A 27,815-nucleotide genomic window follows, 5' to 3' on the forward strand; every position below is an offset into this window, starting at 1 on the left:
TAGTGGATTAAAGTCCTCATCTCTTCACAAGTTAAATTAGAGTAGCAAAATTCAACTGCTCTTAACTCATCCTATATAATAACATTAATCAGCTCATCATCTGTGTCACCTGTATTGTTACCTGTGTTTGCTTTACTAATTGAGGCGCCATCTTGTGGTTACATAAAACACAGCAATCCAGGCAACAGAACAAACCAAAATGCTTTAAGATAGACCTTATTAAAAAGTGTATCTGTAAGCAAAGGATAAATTAAGCTTGTAAGGAAAAAAACAGAAATATTTGTTGTTCTTTACATGCTTAGTTTATGTTATTATTTAGCTTAGATATAATTTGTTGGAGATACTGGAATTAGATTTTTTTGGTTTGTTCTTTGCTTTGGTGTGTTTTTATTTAACCACAAGATGGCACCTAAATTAGTAAAGCAAACATAGGTAACAATACAGGTGACACAGATGATGAGCTGATTAATGTTATTATATAGGATGAGTTAAGAGCAGTTGAATTTTGCTACTCTAATTTAACTTGTGAAGAGATGAGGACTTTAATCCACTATAAGGAAATGGCTCTTAGAAAATGTGTAACCTATTCTGAACATAATTACTGATTAAAAATAGTCATGTTAAAATAACCAGATATACTTGAGGACTGTGATAGGTGGTAATGGAATTTAAAAAATGACTAAAAAAAAGAAGTCATTTTACCAGCATAGACACCTTTATTTGACAGTTATGAGACAGGAAATCATGGGAGAGAGAGGGGATGTGACATGCAGCAAAGGACCGGGATTCGAACCGCAGTTGGCTGCGTACGTATATGTATTAAACTTTGCTATGCCATGGCCACCCCACACTAGCTTTGTGTCCCATCTTGGCCACCCCAGTAAAAATGTCCTGGATGGAGGAGAAAGTGAATGTTGCCGTTTGCGACTCCCGGAGCTCTATATATAATTGGTTATATATATAATAGTATATAATATAATATTTGTTTATATAATATCACGGCCAAAAGCTCTGTGCGCCTCCGGATGGCCGTAGCGCGGGGAGCTCTCATAGGGATTGGGCTTCTCGGGTTTTTTTTACCGGCGTTGCTATGTTTCCTGTCTTGTTTGTTCCAACGGTTTATTAGGTAGGCCTATCTAATAAATCTCTGTCTATTCAATACTTCATTCACTGCTTCTTCCGTGTTCATTACAATTTTATGAATATACTGCGTCGGGTCCTCCGACGTCTCTCCCTCTTCCACAAAAGGTAAGGACATGCAATGGTGGTTATCATGTTGTGGCGCGACAAATTCAACAAAACTTGCACAGCGACAGATTATGATGTGAGGCGCAACAAAACTTCGGCGACAACGCGAACGGGCGACAAATTTCGCGTTTGGTGTGAACGCACAGTGAGCGTCATCACTGGCGAGCCGTCTCGTTGTCACCAGGAGTGTGAACGCGCCTTTTATTCGGAAGAAGGGAAGGTTTACGTAAATACACGTAAGAGCTTCCGAACCTCCGAGCTGTTTTGAAGGCGACAAGAGTTGCCCAGTTGGTGACGTATGGTTTACTAGTGACGCGCATGAATAGGAGGAACATGAACGTTTATATATCAATATAAAAGTATCAACCATCATATCACATACTTTACTATTGATTGACGATGTTACCATCTGTTGGCATCGACTTTGCTCAGTTTTAAACATTGTGTAGGCTACTGGTAAACCAGCTCTAGTTAAGGGGAAGTGTTGCCTTCCACAGTGGCAATACTATGTGCTTCTCATAAATAAAAGCAAAAGGATGGAAGGTGATAGGCATCAAGGAAATAAAGGCATGCAATCTTGAAACTGTTTCGGCTAAGTTCTGTTTAGCTCTTACTGGTTCTATCGGATAAAAAATCCCTGCTGTGAAGAACTTTTAGATTCCCAACCGGCTGTTTCCCAAGTACATATGAACGATCGCTGTCGGGACACACACGTCATCACTGGTGAGCTGTCTCGTTACCACCAAGAGAGTGAACGCGCCTTAAAAAACAGACGCCTGGGCTTACAGACGTCATATTTTTACGTTGGACGATTTGCTGCAATGCCTACTGCCAGCTGAAGGGAAAAACGGTCTGTCTAGTTACTGGACCAGATGAAATGAGACGGAGAGGTAATAAAGTCTGTCGGCACGAGGACCTTGGATTTATTAAGTAAAGTGGCAACGGTTATACAGAGTCATAAAGCGTGAGAAATCGAACATGTCTAAGTCCCTAATCGGCGCTGATGGTTCGTCCGGAGCTTCGCCTCCGTGGAAGGTCTGCTTCAGAAGAAGATGAAGAGTCTCTGTGTGATACAGTTTTATGCTGTATCCTCCTCTCGATGAGGTGTGTGCGTTTGAGGTGTGTGTGGTTCTGTGTGTTTTTGCTTGACCTTGGCTCCCAGGCCCTGGTGTATGCAAGTGTATCTTCTTGTGTTCCTACTAACGGGGAAGAGCTCCTCAGTGTCTCCTTTGTTCTCGAAGTATCTCTTGTGTGCTCGAAGTATCTCTTGTGTGATGAATTAATGTGGCTCTCCCGTTCTTGAGGATGACTGTTGCATTGTCTGAGTGTTTACCATTTGCCTGCTTGGGAAATGGGGCCTTGGCTCTGGCCTTGACCTGACTATATTATCATGTTTGTGTTATGTGTTAAAAGTTGACTATATTGTAATGTGACTGCCATGTGATGTGCTCATCAGGCTAGGGTAGGAGTTAGCTATATTTGTAATGTACATGTGATGTACTCAGTAGGTTATTTTTCCCAACATATCCCCCTCAAGTCGTCGCAAGACGACTTTTACTCATTAGGGGTACGAGGGATAGGACTCCAGCGCGGGACTACCATTATAACACCATTAGAAATAACAGAAAGAAGGCAAAATTATCATAAAAACAAACAACCATGAGCATGGGACTAAAACAACTCGCTGGACCGGGTGTATGGGGAACCACGTGGGAGAAACGCTACCCCTGCTTCAGACATGGGTATGCCATACACACCCCACCTAGGGGGGTGGCATCCACCCCGGCCTTACATCGCGAGCAGACAATACCAACAATACTGGCAGCAGATGATACACAACAAAACCAACACCAAACCATAACAACAACAACAAAATGCAACAACAAAACTAACAGTAAACAATAACGATATAAACAAAATGCAACAACCACACAAACACTACACAATAACAATCACAAGAAAGAAATGTAACCATGAAACGTGTCCCTAAATAATAATAATAATAATATCAGAAAGATATGAGGTACACAACGAATGGCAATCCCCCTCAACCCATCCCTAGATGACCACACCCTAAGGATGTGAGGAGGAGTTAACTGGTCGTGTAACAATAAGCAAGCACACGCATGGGGTATCCAGGGTAGGCCCGGGGCACGGGAACAACTGAAACCACGGAATAGTCCTGAGCGTCATCACGGGCAGGTGGTCGCAAGGCGCCACCTGAGCATTAGACCCTTTTATTCAACTGCGCTCAGGACCTCATCTGATAAACGGGCAATCAAGGCCCCTGGAATCTCGCCCGTGTGTATCCCCGAGCTCCATCTAGTGGGACAGCGATATAAACAACAACATTTGCGTTCCCGGCGTCGGTTGCGTAGACGCGGGCATAGATATGGGAGCGGCTAAAAACAGTGAAGCGTACAGAAGCGAATACAGCCAGGGGCGCCCTCAAGCCTTAAGGGAACGGGCCGCAGCCCCTGGTACCGGAACGCAGATCCCTGGTCCGGGCGACGTGGGTGCATCAGGTGGGAGGGGGGTGGTGCCGTTGGCGGGGACGGGAATGGGGCAGCCCACCTGGAGAGGTTACTAGCACGTCACAGGCGGGGGGGGGGGGGGAGGGGGGTGTGGTGGTGGGGTTTCAGCATACGGTGGTGGGGCCCGCTTGCAGTGGCTGGGATGGGGAAAGGGGGGGGGGGGCAGGGGCCGGATGATCTTCATGTATTGGTGCGCTGCATTGCGTGGGGGCTCTTGGACAATGGTGCAGGGGGTCTATTCTATGTTCTCCAGCCAGATCAGGTCGGGCCCCTCTGGTGGTCCCTCGTCCAAACTCTCGATCCCCAGGTAAGCTTGGATGGCACCTGCTGCACCTGTAGCGCCCATCGCTCATTGGGCTCTCCATCCATCCTGTGAAGGGGTCATTAATGCCGGAGCTCTCTGCCAAATCTAATCTGAGGGACTGTAACCCTGCCAGCACCCTGGCCACCGACCCATCCGGTGCTGTGTTATTGGGGATAAAAGTACAACATGTCGTCTTTATCATCCCACACACCCCTCCTTGCTCTGCCAATAGCATATCTATATCTATATAGTCCCTTGACCTTATCCGTGGAAAAATTGACAAAACATTGCTGATTATAGTATATATTATTTATCCAATCAACATTTTTGTTAATAGTGGACCACCAAAACAGGACTGATTCAAACCCTGCCGAAATCTGATTGCATCATCCTTGGGTAGTTGGTCGGCTCCGGGCGTGTCTGCATCTGGCTCCTCCTCCGTTCCTGGAACTTTGTGTTTCTCTTGCTGGAATTACAAGCTTATGTACAACAGTTAGATGTTCAAACATATTTTCCTTAATCCTATTTCTAATTACTCTAATGGAAGTCCCTTTTGGGACCCTTGAATGTTAAGTGAAGGCATGGGTCGACCCTTAAGCATTTCATGCGGGGTTAGATGCGTCGTTCTGTTAGTTTTCATGCGATAACTCATTAGTGTCAGTGGTAGTGCATCAATTCAATTTAGTGCTTGCCCAAATGTTGTTAATTGTTTGTCTTGAGCGTCCCATTCACTCTTTCCACCATACCTTGTGGTTGAGGATTGGGGCGTAATCTAGTCTTTATTTGACATGCAAATGTTGAATCATTTGTTTGAGTGTTCTCTGAATAAACGTTTTGTCTGAGCTTATTTCTGACGGAATTCCAAACCTAGTCATGACTTCTCTAGTCCGAAACTTGATTACTGTAGCCGCACTTTGGTCTTTTGATGGGACTGCTTCCACCCAGCTGTTGAACACTGTTTTGTTTTGTTTTATATTTCACACTCATTTAGCTGGATGTCAATCATTGTTTGCAAGTATGGTGAAGAAAAACCTTGTTTTCTAATTATTATTATTATTATTATTATTATTATTATTATTATTTATTTTTTTAATTCTCCTCAATACCTCCCCCCTTGCGCAATGGTCAAAACCATGCGCATTAAATGATAAGCAAATCTAAGAACGCCGTTGGTGCAACCAATGTCGAAACGTCTAACCTTAACCATCAGCAAACTAAAACCAATCTTTTGGGAAGGGAAATCGAAACCAGTATGTCCAAAACCAAAGCCCAATATGGGTGGGTTTACCATCAGCCGCCTGAGACCACGCTGTTCCAAAGTCATGCACTAAACCGAAAAACGTACATGCGTTAGTGGGCTTCTATACCACAAAGGTAAAATAAAACAAAATAAAATAAAACGCGACATGCCCCGTTCCAAGACCACCTCTGCTGCCAGAGCTGACATATCTGACTCCTGTTCCTCCTCCACCCTACACCCCAGACGGGACTTCCCATGATTGTTGCAGCTCGTCACTTCATGATCAAGTGAGCCAGTGCCCACAGCGACTCTGCCAATTAATCGTGACTGTGCCTGCCTTAGGTCGTCCCGGGTGTCAAGGTGGGATCTTACCCGTCGTTGGCTAACCAGCCTTCCATACTGGCTCGCTGCAGGATGCCGTACCTGGAATACAATCAACCCCCACCCATATGGTAGTATAGATCGCAAAGTGGAGGGATGGAGACAGAGTCTTCAGCCGCATCTGCCTTATGCATCCATATGTGTGCGTAATGAATACACATCAGGGCAACTATAAAACAAAAGATAATTTATCAGAGTTAAAATTATTAAAGTGTTGCAGCAGCATTAGTGGCATTTGAAGGTAAACCCACTACTTCCGAATCCAATTTGACAACATAGCATGTATGACTCCTTCCCAGCAGATGTGGCGTCAATCCACCTATTGTTCTTTACTAGGGAGATGTGAAAGAAAACAAAAGTCACAATATTAAAACTTGCATTTTCAGTATTGGGCGACTCACTTCTGTCTTAACCGTTACTCAAAATCACAATTCTCTTCATAATCCTACCCGATTGCCCTTCACTATCTATTTAAATTGGACGACCTAATTAAACCTTTTATTCTACCTATTGCTTGCATTCAGTGTTTTCCATATTTTGATTCACTACTATACCAAACCCAAACCCTCTATGTTGATCTTAGCTAGTTTATTCAACACTGAATTGATACATTGTTTCTATTTACTAATTAACCTATTGTTTCATCTGAAGTGTGCTTGTGTATCCCCTTGTGTACTCCATCACTCTGAGTAGGAGAGGATTCTCCCCCACCTCGGCAGGCTCACACACACATCCTTTCTTATTTTATTTTGCTAATTTATTTTAAATGACATTTGTCATTGTGGATAACCTAAATTAGAAATTTGGATAACTTTTGATCATACTTATTTGGTCTAATTTTTAAATATTGCCGATTGTTTTTCCTAAATTATAAGATCTGTTGCATATTCTCGAAGAAAGTTGTCCAATCCCGGGTTGCTTTAACTCACTTCATTTATTATAAAGTCGTCGGCATGTTTCGGCATGGTAAATGAAGCTATACGGAGGGAATTGTAGCTAAAGAGTGGAACACGTGTGAGAGATAATAACTCTGGCTACTACGGGACATGGGCAAAGGCCCATGTCCCCTCGCGGGTGTCGCTGCAAAATCTCTGGTCTCTTCACACTGGGTGCACAGGTAAGAGACCGTCAAGTGGGCGTGGCCTAGTGGGCGTGGCCGGGGTGCCGTAATGGCTTCGGCTTCTTCGTATATATAAAAGTGCTGCTATCTGTGGCTGGAGCAGCCTCCAATAAGGTATTGCTCCCCTTGTGGCTATGTATGGTATTTACGGCTTATATGTTTGGTCCTGCTTCATTTTGGTCTATGTGTGGGTAGCTTAGATTCTTAAAATACGTAACAGATCACTTTTAATAAATTGTCTATTACTTATCATAATCTCTAAGGAAATATTTTATTTGTGTTGTTATCTTGGCACCTAGACCTCGTCAGGTCCAAGCACCAAAATAACATCCACCTATCCACGCAGAGTCCATGGGTTGGGTCCGCTCCTCTTTTGATGAGTCACTTTACCCTGGCGCCATTGAACCCATTGACTCCTGTGGAGTGGTGTGCAGACAATTTTTAACGCTAATTGCTCATGTTTTGATTTCTAGATAATTATTCCTGAATCCTGTGATCACCATGTAACTTGCTCAGGGACATATCAACACTCGGCTAGGAGGAGCTGGTCCAGCAGGGGGCGGTGTAGTTGGGGAAGGGTAGGGTTGGAGTTGTCCAGTAGGGGGCGGTGTAGTTGGGGAAGGGCAGGGCTGGAGTGGTCCAGTAGGGGGCGGTGTAGTTGGGGAAGGGTAGGGTTGGAGGGGTCCAGATTTGGCGGAGGGGGAGGTGTGGCTTGGGACTGAGTGAGAGAACTCAAAAAATGGCGGCCGTGATGCTATACTGCTGTGTGGCCTGTCTAACTCACGAGAGCGGATGAGAGACTAGGGGGTAACTCTTGTCACTCTTGGAGGAGGAGAAAAGGAGGAAAAAACAGGGGGGGGGGAGCAAAAAACAACAACAGGGCCTAGAGACGTTATTCAATACATCCAGATATTCCTCATAGCCAATAATCGTTATCTATCCTTATTGATTAATCTGTTTCAACAGACTAAACCGTCAACCAAGCGGCAAAGAGATGTTGTTTAGTATCGCAGTTTATCTATGCGACAGGTCCAGCAGTAATTCAAAGAAACACAGTAAAAGAGATATCACTTATCCTTGTCAACTTATCTAGGTCTAGTTTTAACGGGTCCAACAGTAAATGGAAGCAACACCGTAAAAAAGGTTATTTATCATTTGTCAATTTATCTAAGTTTAGTTTTAACGGGTCCAACAGTAAATGGAAGCAACACAGTAAAAAGGTTATTTATCATTGTCAATTTATCTATTTCCGCAGGTTAAGCCATAGACCGAAGCAATACGTCAGAGAGACATTATTCATTATTATCAATCTATCTATTCTTTCCTTTACCCGTTTTAACGGGCGAAGATAGAGCGGACCACGCATACACTCACTGATTCACTCACAGATTCTCTCTTTCTCGCAGACGCACACAGAAACATATCAACAGACTTCTCATTCTGTGTCCCGCACCCACAATCATCAGACACGGCAAGATAGCGTTGAGCATAACAAAGCAAGCAAGCGTTGCACACATAGCCGGGTTATCATTGATTGATTTATTTCTATATTTAACCGGCTCACAAATACGCTCGTTCTCTTTCTTTCTCTCTCTCTGGGCCTCTTACACACACACACACGGCCACTTCGTCACTTTCTCTCTGGGCCTCTTACACACACACACACACAGCCACTTCGTCACTCTCTCTCTGGGCCTCTTACACACACACACACACACACACACAGTCACTTCGTCACTCTCTCTCTGGGCCTCTTACACACACACACACACACAGAAACATATCAACTCTTGCGTACACGCGCACAGAGACGCACACAGTCTTTCTCACTCTGTCTCCCTTTCACCCATGCTCTCCTATTCTTCCACCCACGCTGACTCTCGTTCTCGACTCCATACACACGCACTTGCTCTCTGGTCGTGAAGGTGGGGGTGAGAGGTCTCTGCTATCCCTAGTCTGCGTCAGTTCAGGTGTCTGTCCGTCAGTCCCCGCATATGCAATGAATATATGGTCAAGAAATCGTTGTGCTTCTTCAGGCACCTCAGATTCACTTATCAAGGGCGGCGAGCCTTAGGCCTCGAGGGTGTTCTTTCACCACGCAACAAGCCTAGTTTATCTCTAACCTTCTTACCACATAGAATTATTTAATACACAAACAAAGAGGGGGCCTCTAACCCTCTTGATACACTGGTGGGGCCTCTAACCCTCTTGATACACAGGTGGGGCCTCGAACCCTCTTGATACACAGGTGGGGCCTCTAACCCTCTTGATACACTGGTGGGGCCTCTAACCCTCTTGATACACTGGTGGGGCCTCTAACCCTCTTGATACACAGGTGGGGCCTCTAACCCTCTTGATACACTGGTGGGGCCTCTAACCCTCTTGATACACAGGTGGGGCCTCTAACCCTCTTGATACACTGGTGGGGCCTCTAACCCTCTTGATACACAGGTGGGGCCTCTAACCCTCTTGATACACTGGTGGGGCCTCTAACCCTCTTGATACACAGGTGGGGCCTCTAACCCTCTTGATACACAGGTGGGGCCTCTAACCCTCTTGATACACTGGTGGGGCCTCTAACCCTCTTGATACACAGGTGGGGCCTCTAACCCTCTTGATACACTGGTGGGGCCTCTAACCCTCTTGATACACAGGTGGGGCCTCTAACCCTCTTGATACACAGGTGGGGCCTCTAACCCTCTTGATACACTGGTGGGGCCTCTAACCCTCTTGATACACAGGTGTATTTATTACACATCCATTACTTGGCCATCGGTAGTCTCGTATCACTATGACCGATTCTTATAGGCCCTATGGTCTCGTCGGTATTCTTTCACCATGCAACGAGCCGATATTCGATGTGTCACGCGTTCAGGGTTAATCGGGTTTATGGGGAAATGCTGGAATGCAACTCTATTCGTCCCCACGAGATATCCCGTAGCGAACCGCTCTCACAGTCTCACCTCCTAATGTGGTTCCTATATAACTATGCAGAGTTTGGATTTTATCAACAGGTTCTGCCTACCTTTTGTTGGGCGTACGCGAGGTGAGACTGCAGGAACCGGTCCGGTGCTCCGGGGTCCCGAGGTCGCGCCGCTCTCCGTCTCTCGTTTCCCAGTTGCGGTTCAATTCAGAAAAAATCACGTCGGAGGTCACCAAATTGAAGGGAAAAACGGTCTGTCTAGTTACTGGACCAGATGAAATGAGACGGAGAGGTAATAAAGTCTGTCGGCACGAGGACCTTGGATTTATTAAGTAAAGTGGCAACGGTTATACAGAGTCATAAAGCGTGAGAAATCGAACATGTCTAAGTCCCTAATCGGCGCTGATGGTTCGTCCGGAGCTTCGCCTCCGTGGAAGGTCTGCTTCAGAAGAAGATGAAGAGTCTCTGTGTGATAGTTTTATGCTGTATCCTCCTCTCGATGAGGTGTGTGCGTTTGAGGTGTGTGTGGTTCTGTGTGTTTTTGCTTGACCTTGGCTCCCAGGCCCTGGTGTATGCAAGTGTATCTTCTTGTGTTCCTACTAACGGGGAAGAGCTCCTCAGTGTCTCCTTTGGAAACTGTGACACAACTAAAGCCATCCACCTGTTGCCTTGATACTATACCTACCAACCTCTTTAAGAATGTTTTCGACTGCCTAGCAGTAGACATATTGCAGATAGTTAACAACTCTCTCCAGTCAGGCAAGTTCCCAAAAGCTTTGAAAACTGCAGTTATTAAACCCCTTTTAAAAAAGCGGATCCTTGATGCCTCTATTATTAACAACTACAGACCAATATCAAATCTACCCTTCATAAGTAAAATCATTGAGAAAGTTGTCCTCCAGCAACTAAATCACTTCCTGGCATCAACTGGTTGCTATGACACCTTCCAATCAGGATTTCGACCCCTGCACAGCACTGAGACCGCCCTTATTAAAGTTGTAAACGACATCCGTCTTAACACAGACTCTGGCAAAACCTCAATACTAATGCTACTTGACCTCAGTGCTGCATTCGACACTGTAGACCATACATTACTTCTGGAAAGGTTAGAAAACTGGGTGGGGCTTTCAGGCACTGTCTTAAATTGGTTCAGGTCCTACCTACAAAATAGGAACTACTTTGTTTCCATTGGCGACTTTGTATCAGAATCAACCAATGTGACATGTGGAGTCCCACAAGGTTCGATCTTAGGACCCTCTTTATTCAACATCTACATGCTCCCACTAGGGCAAATCATGCAAAATAACAATATTGACCATCATTGCTATGCTGATGACACGCAAATCTATGTATCGCTATCACCAAATGACTATCGCCCATAGATCTCCTGTGCCAGTGCATTGAGCAAGTGAAGGAATGGATGTGCCGAAATTTCCTTCAACTAAATGAGGACAAAACAGAGATAATTGTATTTGGTTCTAAAACGGAAAGGCTTAAAGTAACCCAACACCTTCACTCTCTGTCCCTGAAAACCTCAATCAAAGCCAGAAATCTAGGGGTTATCATGGATTCAGATTTACATTTTGACAGTCACATCAAATCAGTTACAAAATCGGCATATTATCACCTTAAAAATATAGCAAGACTTAGAGGGCTCATGTCCACCGAAGACTTACAAAAACTTGTACATGCCTTTATCACTAGTAAGCTTGATTACTGCAATGGTCTCCTCACAGGTCTCCCAAAACAAACTCTGAGGAAGCTTCAGCTTGTTCAGAATGCTGCTGCTAGAGTTCTAACAAAGACCAAAAAATTTGATCATATTACACCAATTCTGAAATCGTTACATTGGCTTCCTGTAGGTCAGAGAATTGATTTTAAAATCATGTTGCTAACCTATAAATCCCTACATGGTTTAGGCCCAAAATACTTAACTGATATGCTTCCACTACATCAGCCTTCTAGACCACTAAGATCCTCTGAGACCAATCTGTTAATTATCCCCAGAGTAAACACAAAACATGGGAAAGCAGGATTTAGTTACTATGCAACAAATAGCTGGAATAAACTCCCAGAGGATTTAAGACTTGCCCCAACTCTGAGCACCTTTAAAACAAGACTGAAGACTTTTATGTTTGCTATAGCTTTCTGCTAAAATCTTAAATACATTGCACTTTCTAAAAAGCTTTTTTAACTTTGCCTTTATTTTCTATTTTAATACTAAAATGCCTTTTTCTATTCTACCCATTTCATTGCATATGTTTTTCTTTTACTTATCTATTATTTTATTTTATTGTATGACAATGTTTATATGTGAAGCACTTTGAGTCTGCCTTGTGTATGAAAAGTGCTATATAAATAAAGTTGCCTTGCCTTGCCTTGCCTTTGTTCTCGAAGTATCTCTTGTGTGCTCGAAGTATCTCTTGTGTGATGAATGAATGTGGCTCTCCCGTTCTTGAGGATGACTGTTGCATTGTCTGAGTGTTTACCATTTGCCTGCTTGGGAAATGGGGCCTTGGCTCTGGCCTTGACCTGACTATATTATCATGTTTGTGTTATGTGTTAAAAGTTGACTATATTGTAATGTGACTGCCATGTGATGTGCTCATCAGGCTAGGGTAGGAGTTAGCTATATTTGTAATGTACATGTGATGTACTCAGTAGGTTATTTTTCCCAACACAGCCAGCAATTAATGTGTTCCAAAGCATACATTTGACATGTTGTAGTGTGCGCTCCATGGTGGATAAATATTGCTATTTATTGTGTTTATTTATTCATGACTGGGAACTGCAAACTGAATTGTCCACATCTTTCTTACCTCTAATAAATTCCCTCAAAATTATCTGTAGAGGGTTGCAAAAAACTTAATTCATATTACAAATATTCTTTGCACTTTTAGACTGTACACAACGTGCAAGGAATAATCGAAATACATGCACTTACATGCACTTGTTTACGTAATTAATAATAATAAATGTAATTACATTACTTTTTTACTTCTGCTTGGCACAAGTCTTTGAATCCATGCGTCTGTTTTTCACTCCTGGAGAGGAGAAGTAATATTATGTCAGTTTTTATGTCCGGGAGAAATGCTGGTCGTTGCCACGATACAACCCAGACCAGCATAGCTCAAATGTCTTATAAAGGTGTCACACTAAATTTGTACCGGCTGCCAAATTTGTACCGGGCGCGTCATCCATACGTAATCCATTCCAAACCTGCCTGGCAACAGATGATCGCGTCGTCCGTTGCCTGGCAACGGACGATCGCGTCGAATGAGGTGAAAGGTTCACGGACATTCGCGAACCTTCTATCTAGCGATCCGTTATCTGTATTGTGCTATTTCGTCCTTGACCTGCTTTAAACACTAAGTTTACTTGCTAAATTTGATTAAACAATAAAATACAATACAAATATAAAGTAAAAACAAGTGTTATCTAGCGATCAGTTTTCTGTATTATGTTATTCCGTCTTTGGCAACATGAGTGCGAATGTTTTTTGAAACCCGCTTTAAACACTCAGGGCCCTATTTTAACGGTCTGAAACGCAAGTGGGAAGCGCAAAGCGCAAGTAGCTTTGTGGGCGGTTCTACGGCGCTATCGCTATTTTACAGGCGGATAAATGACGCTTGCGCCGCGGCGCAAGTGTCAAAAGGGTTGGTCTGAAGCAGCCTAATTACCCGTAGGTGTGGTTTGGGCGTAACGTGCAACAAACCAATGAGAGTGCCAGCTCCCATCCCCTTTAAGAGCCATGAGCGCATTTGAATCGGACGAGTTGATATTTTGACAGCGCGTCTGCAGTCTCCGATGAGACAGATGCACATGAATTTCAAACTGCAAATGGCTTAGTTTATTGCCAAATAATATGGCCTAATTCACACATGGAATAAGGGGGTTTCTTCCACAACTTCAGAAATACCTCAAATAAATTTCGGCAAAGAAAACGTATGATAGGCTATAACATATGATATGCGGTAACTGTGGTTAATGATATACGCAATACATTATAAACATTGTTTCTTATCAGTATTGTATGCTATCCTAATATGCATGTGTCCCCGCGGTAATAGACATTGCCATTGATTGTATTATGCGTTACGTGTTTAGTTTGCCCAAGTGAAGGAGTTAAATTACCTCGGGGTCTTGTTCGCGAGTGAGGGAACTATGGAGCGTGAGATTGGCCGGAGAATCGGAGCAGCGGGGGCGGTATTTTCGCACCGTTGTTACGAAAAGAGCTGAGCCGCAAGGCAAAGCTCTCGATCTACCGGTCGATCTTCGTTCCTATCCTCACCTATGGTCATGAGGGTTGGGTGATGACCGAAAGGACGAGATCGCGGGTACAAGCGGCCGAGATGAGTTTTCTCAGAAGGGTGGCTGGCGTCTCCCTTAGGGATAGGGTGAGAAGCTCAGCCATCCGTGAGGAACTCGGATTAGAGCCGCTGCTCCTTTACTTAGAAAGGAGTCAGCTGAGGTGGTTCGGGCATCTGGTAACCATGCCCACTGGGCGCCTCCCTTGGGAGGTGTTTCAGGCACGTCCAGTGGGGAGGAGACCTCGGGGAAGACCCAGGACTAGGTGGAGAGATTATATCTCAACACTGGCCTGGGAACGCCTCGGGATCCCCCCGTCAGAGCTGGTCAATGTGGCCCGGGAAAGGGAAGTCTGGGGCCCCCTGCTTGAGCTGCTCCCCCCGCGACCCGACCCTGGATAAGCGAACGGAGATGATGATGAGAGTGTTTAGTTTGCGTGTGTTTAAACAGAGCACACACGCGCGCCCGCATTCATTCATTCTTTTTAACACTCACTCGCGGTAAAACAATGTTTTTCACGACCAAATAGGCCTACTCATCAATCCTAAAAGTTATGGGCATGTAGGCCTACACGATGTCTGTGTCAAGAAAATATGTGTTTGCTGTACGGTGTTTGCAGATGCATTGATTTAAAAGTACAACTTATTACCGCTGCATCAGCTGTTCTTTCCCAAATAATTTACCAAGAATGTGCGGCTAGGTAGATGAGAGAAGCAAAGTTTATGCGCGAGGTGCACAAGCAATCTGTATGCATCGCATGCGCATGCATGCATGCGCCCTTAAAATAGCATCTGAACAACGCGCCACTGACTTTAAACCAGGTATTTCCTGGTCAGTAGCGCAATGGTATTCAGAGACGGCAAAATACCGTTTGCGCCAGAACACGCCTCCTCCTTCCGCCGAACCGCCCTTTGGGGCGCATGATCAATCCCTAATTTACCGGCGAGTGGCGCTGGTGGGAAAAGAACGCTCTGCGCCAGTTGTAAACTAGCAACGACACATGCGCCAGTGACTAAGTCACTTGCGCCGGATGCAAGATAGGGCCCTGAGTTTACTATCTAAATTTGATTAAACAATTAAATACAATACAAATATAAATTAAAAACAAGTGTTATCTAGCGATCCGTTAACTGTATTATGTTATTTCGTCTTTGGCAACATGAGCGCGAATGTTTTTTGAAACCTGCCCAGCAACGGACGACGCGATCATCTGTTGCAGGCAGGTTTGGAATGGATTACGTATGGATGACGCGACCGGTACAAATTTGGCAGCCGGTACAAATTTAGTGTGACACAGCCATGATATAGGCTATTACTATTTCGATCACTTCTGAAAAGAAATGGGTGACATTGTCTGCAACTCTTCAAATTATTCTCTGTGGAGCGGCATCTGGAGAGCACAAGCCTCTGCAAAGTTAATCATTCCTATTGCGTGCATGAGTCGTGTATCTTCTCAATAAATAATTCAGATAACTTTATTTATCCCAGAAGTGGACAATTCAGTTTTCAGTTCACAGTCATGAATAAATAAACAAAATAAAAGCAATATAGCATTATACATCCACCATTGGGCCAACACTGCAACATGTCAAAAGTATGCTTTGTAACACATGAATTGCTGGCTGGCAGTAGGCATTGCAGCAAATCGACCAGGCGTCATTTTTTTACTTCTGACATTATACGCAAAGTTTTTACGCGTGGCACACGTAAAAATATGACGTCTGTAAGCCCAGGCGTCAGTTTTTTTTACTTCAGAAGGAGAAGTAATATAGGCGTGGTGGAGGCGTTATTTTGACAGACGCTTTGGCCCCGTTGGCGTGCCATAGGCTAGATCGTGTGACGTCACACGCTTTACACACTACATAACACACACATACTGATTATTATATTCCATCTCTACCAAGTCCTTTGCGCTTGAGCTCACTAAATTCTACGCACTGCACCTCCCAGTCAATATAAGGTCTAATGAAATGTGACCGCATAGCCACTAGATGCCGCTCCATTACTGGGAGGGACTCATTTATTAAGGCAGTCGCTCCAGAGAGCTGACCTAACATAAAGGATGTATCCAGAACTCTTGATAATTATCTTCCAATAATAGTCTCACTGGCACTAAAACTATTTCTGTAAAATGTGTCTATTTGCTGAATACAAATACTAGACTAGACAATAATAGACAAAAAATAGATCATTAGGCCTCCTATGCCTTATCCAGATTCATCAATGATGTGTTTCCCTCAAATCCCCCAATTAAATGGATTTAGGAAGGATACAATCATTTAATACAAAAATTTGCCATTTTTGAAGTAACGTTGCTGCTTTCAGTCGTAGCCCATTGCAAACGTTGGTGTTAAAATGTACACATTAAAGTTGGGTAAATAGTTCATATTAAGGTGATATATTGAAAACCGTTCTGGGTGATCAACACTTCGATTTGTCTCTGTCTAAGCATATGGTCTAAACTTGCGTAAACATCTTGCCCCAGAGTTCTCCTGGTGAATCTCTAGGAAGGCCTTCATCATATCGAGGGGTCAGGCCCCCCCATCACCCCCTTGCTCCATAGCCCTACCCCGACCGGCTCTTTCAGAATGTAGGCCTCTAGGAAACACCTGACCCGTGCTTTGTGTCAAATTGTCTTCTGATTGAATAATTAGTAGGCTAATAGGATGTGCATTTACATTTGAATACAATAACGGTTTGGGTTTTATTTTTTCCGGTTTAGCAGAACAGCTTGTTTAGCAAAGTGAAACAATAATTTATGTTTACATTTTTTATTAATTAATAGTTCTTCAGTTCTTAATAACCAACACAAAGGAAAGACAATTTTTCCAACCCTTTTTTTATTCAAAGAAAAAATATGATTTTTGTTTATTGTTTATACTTGCAACAAGGAGCACAATAAGTATGTAAGATATTTTCTCTAGTAAAAACATCATCCTTCCCATAGCTCCACAGAGCATATAGGGTGCTTTTAAAAGGCTGCTAAGCCCCGCCCCCAAGAACAGTATTTCCAGGAATCCCGCTTTCATGTTCAACAAGGGATTCCTGGGAAAACTGGACCCCGGGAGAAAGGGGAACAAGATCTTATTGAAAGCTTCATTTTCTGGCCACCTTATAATGGGAACACTTAATACAGATTTGACCGTAAACATTTGCTACTTTAGACATGCGTGGTTCTTCCTAATTTTACGTCCTCCGGTACAGTGGTGTCTGATACGTCCTCTTCAGCAGGCAGCTGGCTCAGTCCTCTGTCCCGAGCTACAGTGCTTCATCTCAGACTACCAGCTGACCAGAGATGCAGCACTGCACCATGGGCCAGAGGTATGGACCTGGGGTATGGACCTGAGATATCCATGGACCTGATGTATCCATGGACCTGGGGTATGGACCTGAGACATCCATGGACCTGGGGAATGGACCTGAGGTATGGACCTGAGGTATCCATGAACCTGAGGTTTGGACCTGGGGTATGGACCTGGGGTACTGACCTGAGGTATAGACCTGAGGTATGGAACTGAGGTATCCAAGGACCTGAGGTATGGACCTGAGGTATCTATGGATCTGCTTCGCAGCCAACTGACCACATGTGTGATGTGAACAATCATGCTTTAGCAACCAACCTTATCTTCTAATAACATCTTCCTTTGGCATCCGATTTAAAAAATAAAAAACTCATTAAGAAATCCATTAGAGTCTGCTAATTTTGATTGTTTTGTTCAATAAAGTTTGACTCTATTTGCTTGTAAATTGCATGAAAATGTTAACACAAACGAACTTGACAACAAATGTGTGTTTTGTTCACATTAAACAAACTATTTTAAAAAAGCCACAAGAAACATGATGGCAGTAAAGAGGAACGATTGTAATGTAATTTCATACCTTGCATACGTAGAGATAATATTGTCTGTGATAACACACATTGCTGAACAGGTGCAAACAGGAAATTTTGATTATTTATATCCTTTGGGATAACACCACAAACATTTCCTCTCTCTTCCTTTGCCATGAATCAATTGTGTGTTTGATTACATAGAAGAGAAAACAGCAAAACCCTTTATGACACGTTCTTAGTGCATGGTTATTTCAATCTTCAAACATGTAAGCAAACAGACAACCTTGTTTCTACTTACTTTAATAAAAAAATCATGCTGTGTCTGAAAGTTATAATTGGAGGGGTCATCCCTTTATTATCCATGCCCTCCCTGCTCTGTAACATCTGAAAAACCTCCCTGAATCACAAGAAGATAGACGGTTCAATTCCCTAACTCCCTGAATCACAAGGAGATGGACGGTTCAACTCCCTGAATCACAAGGAGATGGATGGTTCAACTCCCTGGATCACAAGGAAATGGATGGTTCAACTCCCTGGATCACAAAGAGATGGACGGTTCAACTCTCTTGATCACAAGGAGATGGAGGGTTCAACTCCCTGCCGCCATGAGCTTTGACATCTGCAACAGAAGACGCAGATAATTTGTATAAATCATGAATTATAAAAAAGTAGCTTAAGAAAATGGAAAGCATCCTAATTTGATTTGAACGAACAAAGAAGATGGAAGCAGAAGAAGAGAGGGATCCAGTGAGAAGAGTCCTTCAGGGGAGCTCTGTCCCCTCCTACCTTTCCATAAAAGGACATTTGTATTTTGGGACTGCAGAAAGGCCTTTGAATAAACATTCCCCCTCTTGGCCTGCGATGGCTCCAAGTGATAGTTTTTCACTTCCTCCCCGATGCAGAATGCCTTCCTCACCCTCTCCCTCTCTCTTCCATCTCCCCCACCTCTTCTCGCTCACTACACACATTCCCTTTTCTAGTCACAGAGTCTGCAGACAGACATAAATGGAAATGCATAGAAAGAGGGAGGGCGAGCTGGAGAGACGGGGGAGAGAGGGAGAGAACACATACTTCTTATGAATTTCAAAGCGTGATCTTTTTCCTGTCTTCCTCTCCTTTGTTTAAGCAAGTCTATATATACCTTAAATATTTTGAAAGATCTCAAATGTGATTTTAATAGTAAATGGTTTCTGCAGTGTTCAGCAGGTTTAAAGGGGCCGGCTTACTACTGCTTATTACTGCTTATAACTTCTGTTACAGAAAAGAAAAAAGTGAAACAAAGGCAGCTACACAATGTCAACCTGTCTATATTTCCAGCAGTATCTAATGTATGTCTATAGTATGGACAGAGCTAGAGTTAGCCATCCAGCTGAAACATTTCCTAATATGGCCATGTTAACCCTCTGCCGCCCCCGCCGCCGCCCCGCCCCCCATAACTCGCCCCTAGCCCCCCTCCCACAAACACAAACACAACCACACACACACACACACACACACACACACACACACACACACACACACACACACACACACACACACACACACACACACACACAACCATACACAGTTAACTTATTATTGTGCCTCTAAAAACAATCCTTTCTCTCCTTTTACAAATTATCTTCACCCTAAACAAATTAATAAATCAAACTGCTATTGTAACAATTGTTCCTGGTTGAATCCATCCAGTGTGTCTGTGTGCGTGCATTTCTGCATGTGTGTTTAGGGTCACAAGAAGTTATGTGAAAGTCCCCTTTCCCCTCACACCCTCAAGACTTCTGACTTCATAAACAAACAGATCAGTCCTCTCTTCCTGCCTTTCCTCTCTTCTATTATTCCTAAACATTTAGTTTGGTCATAAACATATTTGTTGTCACTCAATGTCAAGGCCAAAGAGTAATTCAATTTGCTTCCGGAAAGTGCAAGAGGTTCATAGTTAATGAATCAAATCATTACTTAAATTAACTCTATACACCACAGCTCATATTCCAGACATATGGACAAAGTGTATATACCATTACAGTGGGGATTGCATTAACAATATTACCATGATACTGACATTACATTTTTGTTTGTCTTTTTTTTAAATTACATTGAAAAAGTAACGGGCTGTCAATTACAAACACATTAAGAAAATATAAGTATTGAGTAAAAATACATATTATAAGATGAATTATTACATGAACAGATTTTTTCCAGATCCGGTATATTGGTATATTGTATAGTATGAGATTATATGGAGATCCTGCCAATCCATAGTAGGAAACCTCTTCATTATAAACAACTGGACCAGATGTTGATGAGCTCTTACCTGTGCTCTCTCTCTCCCAGTGCGGCTCTCCTCCACCACTTTGTCCGAAGGCCTTTAAAGAAACAGCAAGGTTAGAATGGATCAGGTTGTATACATGAGCGCATTGCTTTTTCAGCTGTACCCTAATGGTTCTGGAGGTTCCCCTTAGTGCACTTGTTATATTGAACCGCCTCTAGCAGACCCTATGGGAGCCCAACGCATTGCGCTGCACTAAGCATATTTCACTAAGCAAGTGCATGAACGTTGCAAACCACTTCGTTTGGTCATATTTTCAGGGTTATTTCAACCGAAACAATTCAGAAAAACCTTTTCCTTTTAACATTTTAACAAAACAAAGATATTCTGATGACAATGTATATCTATTTTGATCAATCCCTTGAAGTGGTGATGGGCTTTCCGTACCTCAGTGGTTCTGTTCCTCCTGTTGTCGGCTCGGGGTCTGGGGGTCACTGGCTGCCCGCAGCGCCCCCCCCCCCCCCCCCCCCCCTCCTCGTCCCCTCCGTCTCCCCAGGTTCAGCTCACCAAGGCTGAACAAGTGTCCTGATCCAGACCACGGCTGGCTCTCCCTCTCCCTCTGCCTCCCATCTCCAACTCACTACCTTCTCAAGTCATTTATGAAGCGCCCTGTCAAGGAACCATTTCTACCGCACCTTATATGGTAACATGGGGATGGGCTTAGTGGGACCCGACCGAACCCCCACCAGCTCCGATTGGTTATTATCGTGGGACTCCCTTGACCTGGGCCCTTTGTAAATGTCTGGGAAGTTTGTGTTTGTATGTGTGTGGTGTGGTGTGGTGTGGTGTGTGTGTGTGTGTGTGTGTGTGTGTGTGTGTGTGTGTGTGTTGTGGCGGGCAGTAGAGAAATGGATGAGTGGGAGAGAAGGAATGATGGAAAAGGAAACCACAAAAATCACCAAGAGCGGTCGAGAAACAGCTGAGAGTAAAGAGGAAGAACCAATGAGCTAACCTGAGAGGTAATCAGGCATTAGATTTAAAATGGGAGATAAAGGAGAAGGCAACAGGAACCAACGGCAGTGGGCGGAGCGGAGAAGGGGATTGTTCCTTTAATGAAAGGGGAGGGAAAATCTTTTGACAATTTCTTCTAAATTTGGACTTTTCTGGAGTAGCGGCGACTGGTCCGCCTCCTGAAGCGCCAGCTGGGATCCATTAACCCGTCCTCTGGTAGTGTGTGAACGGTCAAACAGCACTTCAATAAAGACTCCTCCTCTCTGCGTCCATCCTGCTTACACACACACACACACACACACACACACACACACACACACACACACACACACACACACACACACACACACACACACACACACACACACACACACACACACACACACACACACACACACACAGGGCCTTTATAACAAGTTATTATAACAAGTTATAACAAGTGTTGGACTTTATTGACTGCTGCTCGGTGTCTCCTGTGACCGATGCAGGTTTATCTGCTCTGCCAGAGAACTATCAGGCCTTCTGTGAATGGTTGGGTGTGGAGGGACGGGGTGAGCTGAACGGCCCTTCTTGGGATGAATAAAGAAATCTGAATCTGGATCTGTAACACTTGTTGGCCCATATGGAAAGTGTAAGGGATGAAGATAGATTTGAATAAAAACAGAAATGAAGATACAGAATGAAGACTAACAGGGCAATATGTAAAATTGGAAAAGGTAAATACATAAACCACTGGATGCATGTGAGCAGACATACAGAACACGCTAGAATCAACTCTGTGTTATTGAGACACTGTGATCAAGATTTGGAGATTATTTTAAATGTTATTTACAGCATGAGAAAGTACCACATTATTGAGTATCAGCTCATACAAAGAGGCAAATGACGATGAGCTAAAGTTGAATGTTTTGTGTATGAATGAATGAATCAGAGCGGGAAGCTTCACAGTCTGATTAAGTGATGCTATTGGTCAACGAATAAAGCTACAATAACCATATGAAATGCTATGCAGGCTTGATGAACACTTTTGTCATTTTGCAGATGTTTTTTTCAGATACACTCTTTGTATAGTTCAGTCATCAACACCTGGTTATAATCTCTCCAAATGCGGCTGATAATTTTAAGTTTATACAGAAGAATACCATTATTTTGCTATAAAGGCCAAGTTAAAAAGACAGTGAACTGTGTCAAAACAGTTAAGGAAGGACCCTGATGCCATTTTAAGTATTTTAAAATAGTGGGGGAATATCTTTTTTAAATGCGTAATGCAAATGTACAGTATGTATTGCCTTTATCTTTATGAATCAATTCAACCTTTAGTAGCAGTCCCTGGTACAGTATTGGCCAGTGATATTTTCCAATTTTGTTGGCGACAAAGAGAGAAGTTAAGAGTCACGGTAGCGAAAGATGCATTAGTACATCCCTGCTCTTTCTTCCTCAGTGTTGCTCTCCGCTTTTGTCTTAATAAGGCAATGTTTATAGAGCCGCAGTGTTTACTGCTGCCAAGAGCAGGCTGAGAGCTAGCAGTCAAGCATGGGCTAATATACACATGGAACCGTCTAGACAATGGCTGTACGTTACTCTAGACCAGGACTCTATATTAGGGATTCACTTGATATCAGAGTAGAATTCATTCCTGCGCACACATTCAACTATCACTTCCAATAGACTAGATCACTAGAATAGAGGGGTAGTAAACTTCAGGGGTAAATTAAGCATTGAAACAGAATGAGGTCATAGGGGAGAGAAAGATATTATTAATAACTGCACATTGCATGAGCCAACTCGTCGTATGCACAATATTTGGTGAGCCTGTGCCTGGACCACTTTGAAGAGGATTTGGAAGTGATAACACCTGCGACAGTAGTCATTTGAAACTGTGATGGAATTGTTTAACTATCGACGCAAAACTTTACACATTACCAAAGGGCGATATCTCGATGGCCTACCGCGGTATGGATCCCTGGGGTTCTTTGACCTGTGAATGGTTGAATAATTGCAGGTCATTTGAACAATCGTATTTGCACTTATCATGCCATTTTGAACACAATATATAAATAAAAATATATACTTGGACATGATTACCCAGCATGTGTACCCCATTATGGGTTATTTGAGGTTGGTTTACAGTTTTCTCCAAAACTTTCAAGGTAACATCATGGATCCGAGTAAAAAGATTCAGCATGGCCAAACAGTACCAGATACCAAGTTTCAGGTATCTGGTACTTGTTTGGGGTTCAGGTTTGGAGTGGTTAATTTTTTTTGCCCAATTCCCTTTCAATATAAAATAATAATAATAAAATACAGGTCTGCAATGTTTGGTCTCTCAAAGTACCCTCTGCACCGAAACTTGCACCCTGAATTATACGTGCAGTGGGAGAGAAAGTACTTCAAGCTGCGTTCACACCAAAATACACATTTGTCGCCCAAGTTCTGTCTGATGTAAATTATTTGTCTATTCTATTTCTGATGACATGTTTCAAGCTAACCACAGTTATGAATGGTTTCTTCACCGCATAATGGACAACACCATATAAGGTTTTAATGATTTTATAGATAAGTTAAAGACAAGTTTAAGGACCCATGGCATGCAGTATTTGAAGACGTTCCCGAAATTCAGCCTCGGTGCAGAATTACAGCCACTACGAGCCAGTCGCACATTGAGCTTTCCCCAAATGCGCCGTTTCGGTGTCTGTAGCATTAATGCAAATGAGGAGGAGAGAGGCGGGTCAAGGAGGAGGGTGGGGGTGTGGCCCTGAGCAGCTTGCGGCCACGGTACCATGCACCCCGTTTACAGTGGCCGTGTGCGACTCCTAACCCTGCGTTCACACCAAAAGATGCATTTGCTGCCCGAACGCGTTGACGCCGAAGTTTTGCGACGCAGCAAATCAAGTTTTGCGGCGCAGCAAAAGTTTTGCGGCGCAGCAAAAGTTTTGCGGCGCAGCAAAGCTTTTGCGGCGCAGCAAAGATTTTGACGCGCAGCAAAAGTTTTGCAGCGCGGGAAGTTTCGCGGCACGGCAAGTTTTGCCCGCGGTGCTTCTGAATTCATTCACAACCATGGCCGACATTACGAGCATTGAATGTCTTTACCTGTTGTGGAAGAGGGAGAAACGTCGGAATGCCCGTCGTTTATGGGTTCATGAGACCATTCGGAGCCTGGAAGGCTGGTGCTGCCTGGCACCCAACTGGGTTTTGTTTGGGGTTGTTTTCTAGCCCTTTAGCATACTCATAGTTTAGTTTAACTGTAAACACAACTACACTACAGAATGCTGATTTGTGGGTTTTTTCGAGATAAATAAATTAAACTAAATAAATGTAACGGTAGTGAACTCTAGGTCACTCCAAGGGAGTAACACTGATTGGCTGTTACGGCATGTCACTCAGTGGCAACGCCTCAGTGGCAACGCCTCAGTGGCAACGCCTCAGTGGCAACGCCTCAGTGGCAACGCCTCAGTGGCAACGCCTCAGTGGCAACGCTGTTGAACGCTGATTGGCTGTCATCACGCGTTTGCTGCCGAAAAGTTGAAATATTTCAACTCGAGCAGCATTTGACGCGCCGCAAAATACGTGAACGCGCCCGCCGCCCGTGCCCGGTAACGGGCACGGGCATGCCGCGCTGCAAATCAGATTTTGCCACGCCGCAAATCAAATTTTGCTGCCGGTTTTCTAGGCAGCAAATGCTGCGGCAGCAAAGCAGCAACGCGTCTCTACATTCACTTTGAATGGGATCGTGCCGCGCGTCAACTTTTTGCATCTTTTGGTGTGAACGCAGGGTAACACTATGGGCTGGTGGATAATTCAACATATTTTTTATTTTTTATTATTTTTTGCATGGGCCCCCCCTCTGCCTTGGGCCCCCCCACGACTGCCTCACTTTCCCCCGCAGTCCGGCGGCCCTGCCCCCAATTCCTTCTCAACCATGGCTGAGATAACCCCCACTACGAGTTTCGTTGTGGAAATACCAGAGACGAGAGTCCAACGTGTTATGTGCCATAACACCAACAGCAGAACGGTTAAACAAATAACAAAGAAGTGTACAACACTTGCGTTACACTGTGTGTAATCACACACACACACACACACACACACACACACACACACACACACACACACACACACACACACACACACACACACACACACACACACACACACACACACACACACACACACACGTGGCCAGGGGTCTCATTTATAAAACTGTGCGTGGGATCGTTACTAAAAATGTGCGTACGCCCAGAAGCCAAGTTTTGCGTGCGCCAAAAAATATTCCGATTTATAAAACCCTGCGTACGCACACCATACGCAATGTTTGCTTTATAAATCACAGAGTGCCTACAAGTGTGCTCAGCTAAATCAGCTTCACGTTCCGCCCTGTACACGCCCCTTTTTAACCATAAATGGTCAATGCAAATGACCTCATGAATTCGATCTGCATGTAAAACAGACTCAGATGCAAGTATTATGTCTTGTCGGAAACAATGGCAGAAGTACTGAGAAAAGCGAAATTTCACGGAGGTTGAAGTGGAGACACTTGTGGGTGAGATGGAGGCCCGAAAGGTAGTTTTGTTCGGCGGCCACGGGATTGGGATCGCCAACAACAAAAAGCAGAGTGAGTGGCAACATGTTGCTGCAGCAGTGAACTCTGTCAGTAGCACGGAGCGCACAGTCCCAGAATTAAAAAATAAGTGGTCTGACGTAGAGTTACATATTTTTATGTAGCCTACCAATAAATTGTTATGGTCCCTAAATACCCTCTCCCTCCGAAACCTGCCATTTGCATGGTCCGCCAGAAGTGCCCTATAGTGCAGCATTACCACTAGGGCTGGGATAAACGATTATTTTTTAAACGATTCATCTAGCGATTATTTTTTCGATGCATCGATTAATCTAACGATTCATTTTTTCAGTCCGATTCGATTTCGATTCGATTCGATTATCGATTATCTCCCCATTAATTGACTAATAGCAATTTATACATGTTGATTGACATAAAATATGAATTCCTTAACATTTCAATACATGTTTATTGCCTTTAAATTCCAAAATAAAAGTTCAAAGTAATGCAATTCTACGGTGCTCGGTCATCTGCAGCTGCTACCAGGTGGCGCCTCTTCAGGTGCTGGTGAATTGCCGTGGTGCTAGAATGGAAAGTCATCTCCATTTTTCTCCAAGACGACATATCACGGAATCGTTTCCTTTTACATTAAATAATTCCCATACTTAGAGGAACGAGTGCGTGGCGCCTTGCACTTATGAAAGTCTGGGGAGCCACTCGCGTTGCTACTACGCTCCAGCGCCGCCCATCTTTTTTTTTTTTTTTTATCGACGCGCATTTTTCGCGTCGACGTAATTTATGCGTCGACGTAATCGATTACGTCGACGCGTCGTCCCAGCCCTAATTACCACGGCGCAGACCTCTGTATTTATAGGGTTACGGTAATAAGACTGACCGAGAACACCTTGGATAATCAGTTTGTAATCACCCACGTAAAATGTTCTTGAACATAACCCCTTTTTAATGCGTGATTTGTCATGAAAAGCATCAAGAGTAACGGACAACGTTTTTGATGAGGAGTGTGGCTTGGTTTTCCACACTTGGGATTTAATTGACATTTGATTATGTGTTTACAGTGTCACATACAAATATTATGTTATTGACACGTGTTGGACAGATGCTTTATTCCATGCAGTCGCGCCGTCAGTGGACAGTATGGAGTGACGGGATTAAATATAGAGAATTTTTTTTTATGTTTCTGGAGTAATAACTGAGAAATAACGCAGTTGACTTAAATTATTCTGATTAGGATTTAACGCATGATACAGGTTGAAATTACATTTATGAAGGGCGATGATAAAACATAGGTAATCGTTCTTCTCACTCTACAATTCTTCGGTCTGACTTCAGTTCACCCCCACACCATCTGTGTCGCCAATTCTCCTTTTCCTCCAAACCATGCGTACGCATGGGTCAGAGTTTGCTTAGGGCGCACATTTTCCCGTCAAGTTGTTTTTTTATAGATCACAACCTTGGCGTGGAAAGTCACGTACGCCAATTTCAGCCCCGTTTTGTGCGTACGCAACGGTTATAAATGAGACCCCAGGGGCCTCATGTACTAAGACTTGCGTGGATTTCATACTGAAACTTGGCGTACGCCAAAACCCAGAAACTGTTTTACGCACAAATAAATTCAGATGTATCAAAGTGTGCGAACGCATGGATCCAAGCACGTTTCTTTTGTACATCTCGATCAACGTGGAATTGAGCGCACATGCCGAGGTGCCAAACTCCTCCCTGTCCACGCCCTCATTTAAATATGCAATTTCATTTAAATAGGCCTCTGGACCTGAGATTCACCTCTTAATCCGATCACCTGGCACCATGAACAGAGGCAAAAAACGAAACTTCACGGAGTCTGAGCTCGAGATTTTGCTCCACGAGGTAGAAATGCGCAAGCATATGCTATTGGAACCCTGTCAACAGGGATAAATGCAAAACAAAAGAAAAGTGAGTGGGAGTGTGTTTGCGAGGCCGTCAATGCAGTGGGGTCTCAGCAGCGCACACACTCTGAAATTAAAAAAAAGTGGTCAGACCTCAAGGTGGAGATGAAGCGGAGGGTTTCTGCCCCCCGCCGAAGCGTGACCGCA

The 27,815-nt window shown here is 43.8% G+C and overlaps 1 long non-coding RNA gene across 1 annotated transcript; it reads right to left on the reverse strand.

Moving 5' to 3' along the window:
* Window positions 1-15,159: 15,159 nt before the first annotated feature.
* LOC130390851 (uncharacterized) lies at window positions 15,160-20,668 on the reverse strand. The gene is made up of 3 exons (XR_008896828.1): window positions 20,604-20,668; window positions 20,202-20,253; window positions 15,160-18,509 (listed from the first exon to the last, which is right to left on the reverse strand). It is a non-coding gene; the product is annotated as an uncharacterized LOC130390851 (long non-coding RNA).
* Window positions 20,669-27,815: the final 7,147 nt, after the last annotated feature.

The sequence above is a fragment of the Gadus chalcogrammus genome, chromosome 10 (genome assembly GCF_026213295.1).
Source record: "Gadus chalcogrammus isolate NIFS_2021 chromosome 10, NIFS_Gcha_1.0, whole genome shotgun sequence".
NCBI lineage: Eukaryota > Metazoa > Chordata > Actinopteri > Gadiformes > Gadidae > Gadus > Gadus chalcogrammus.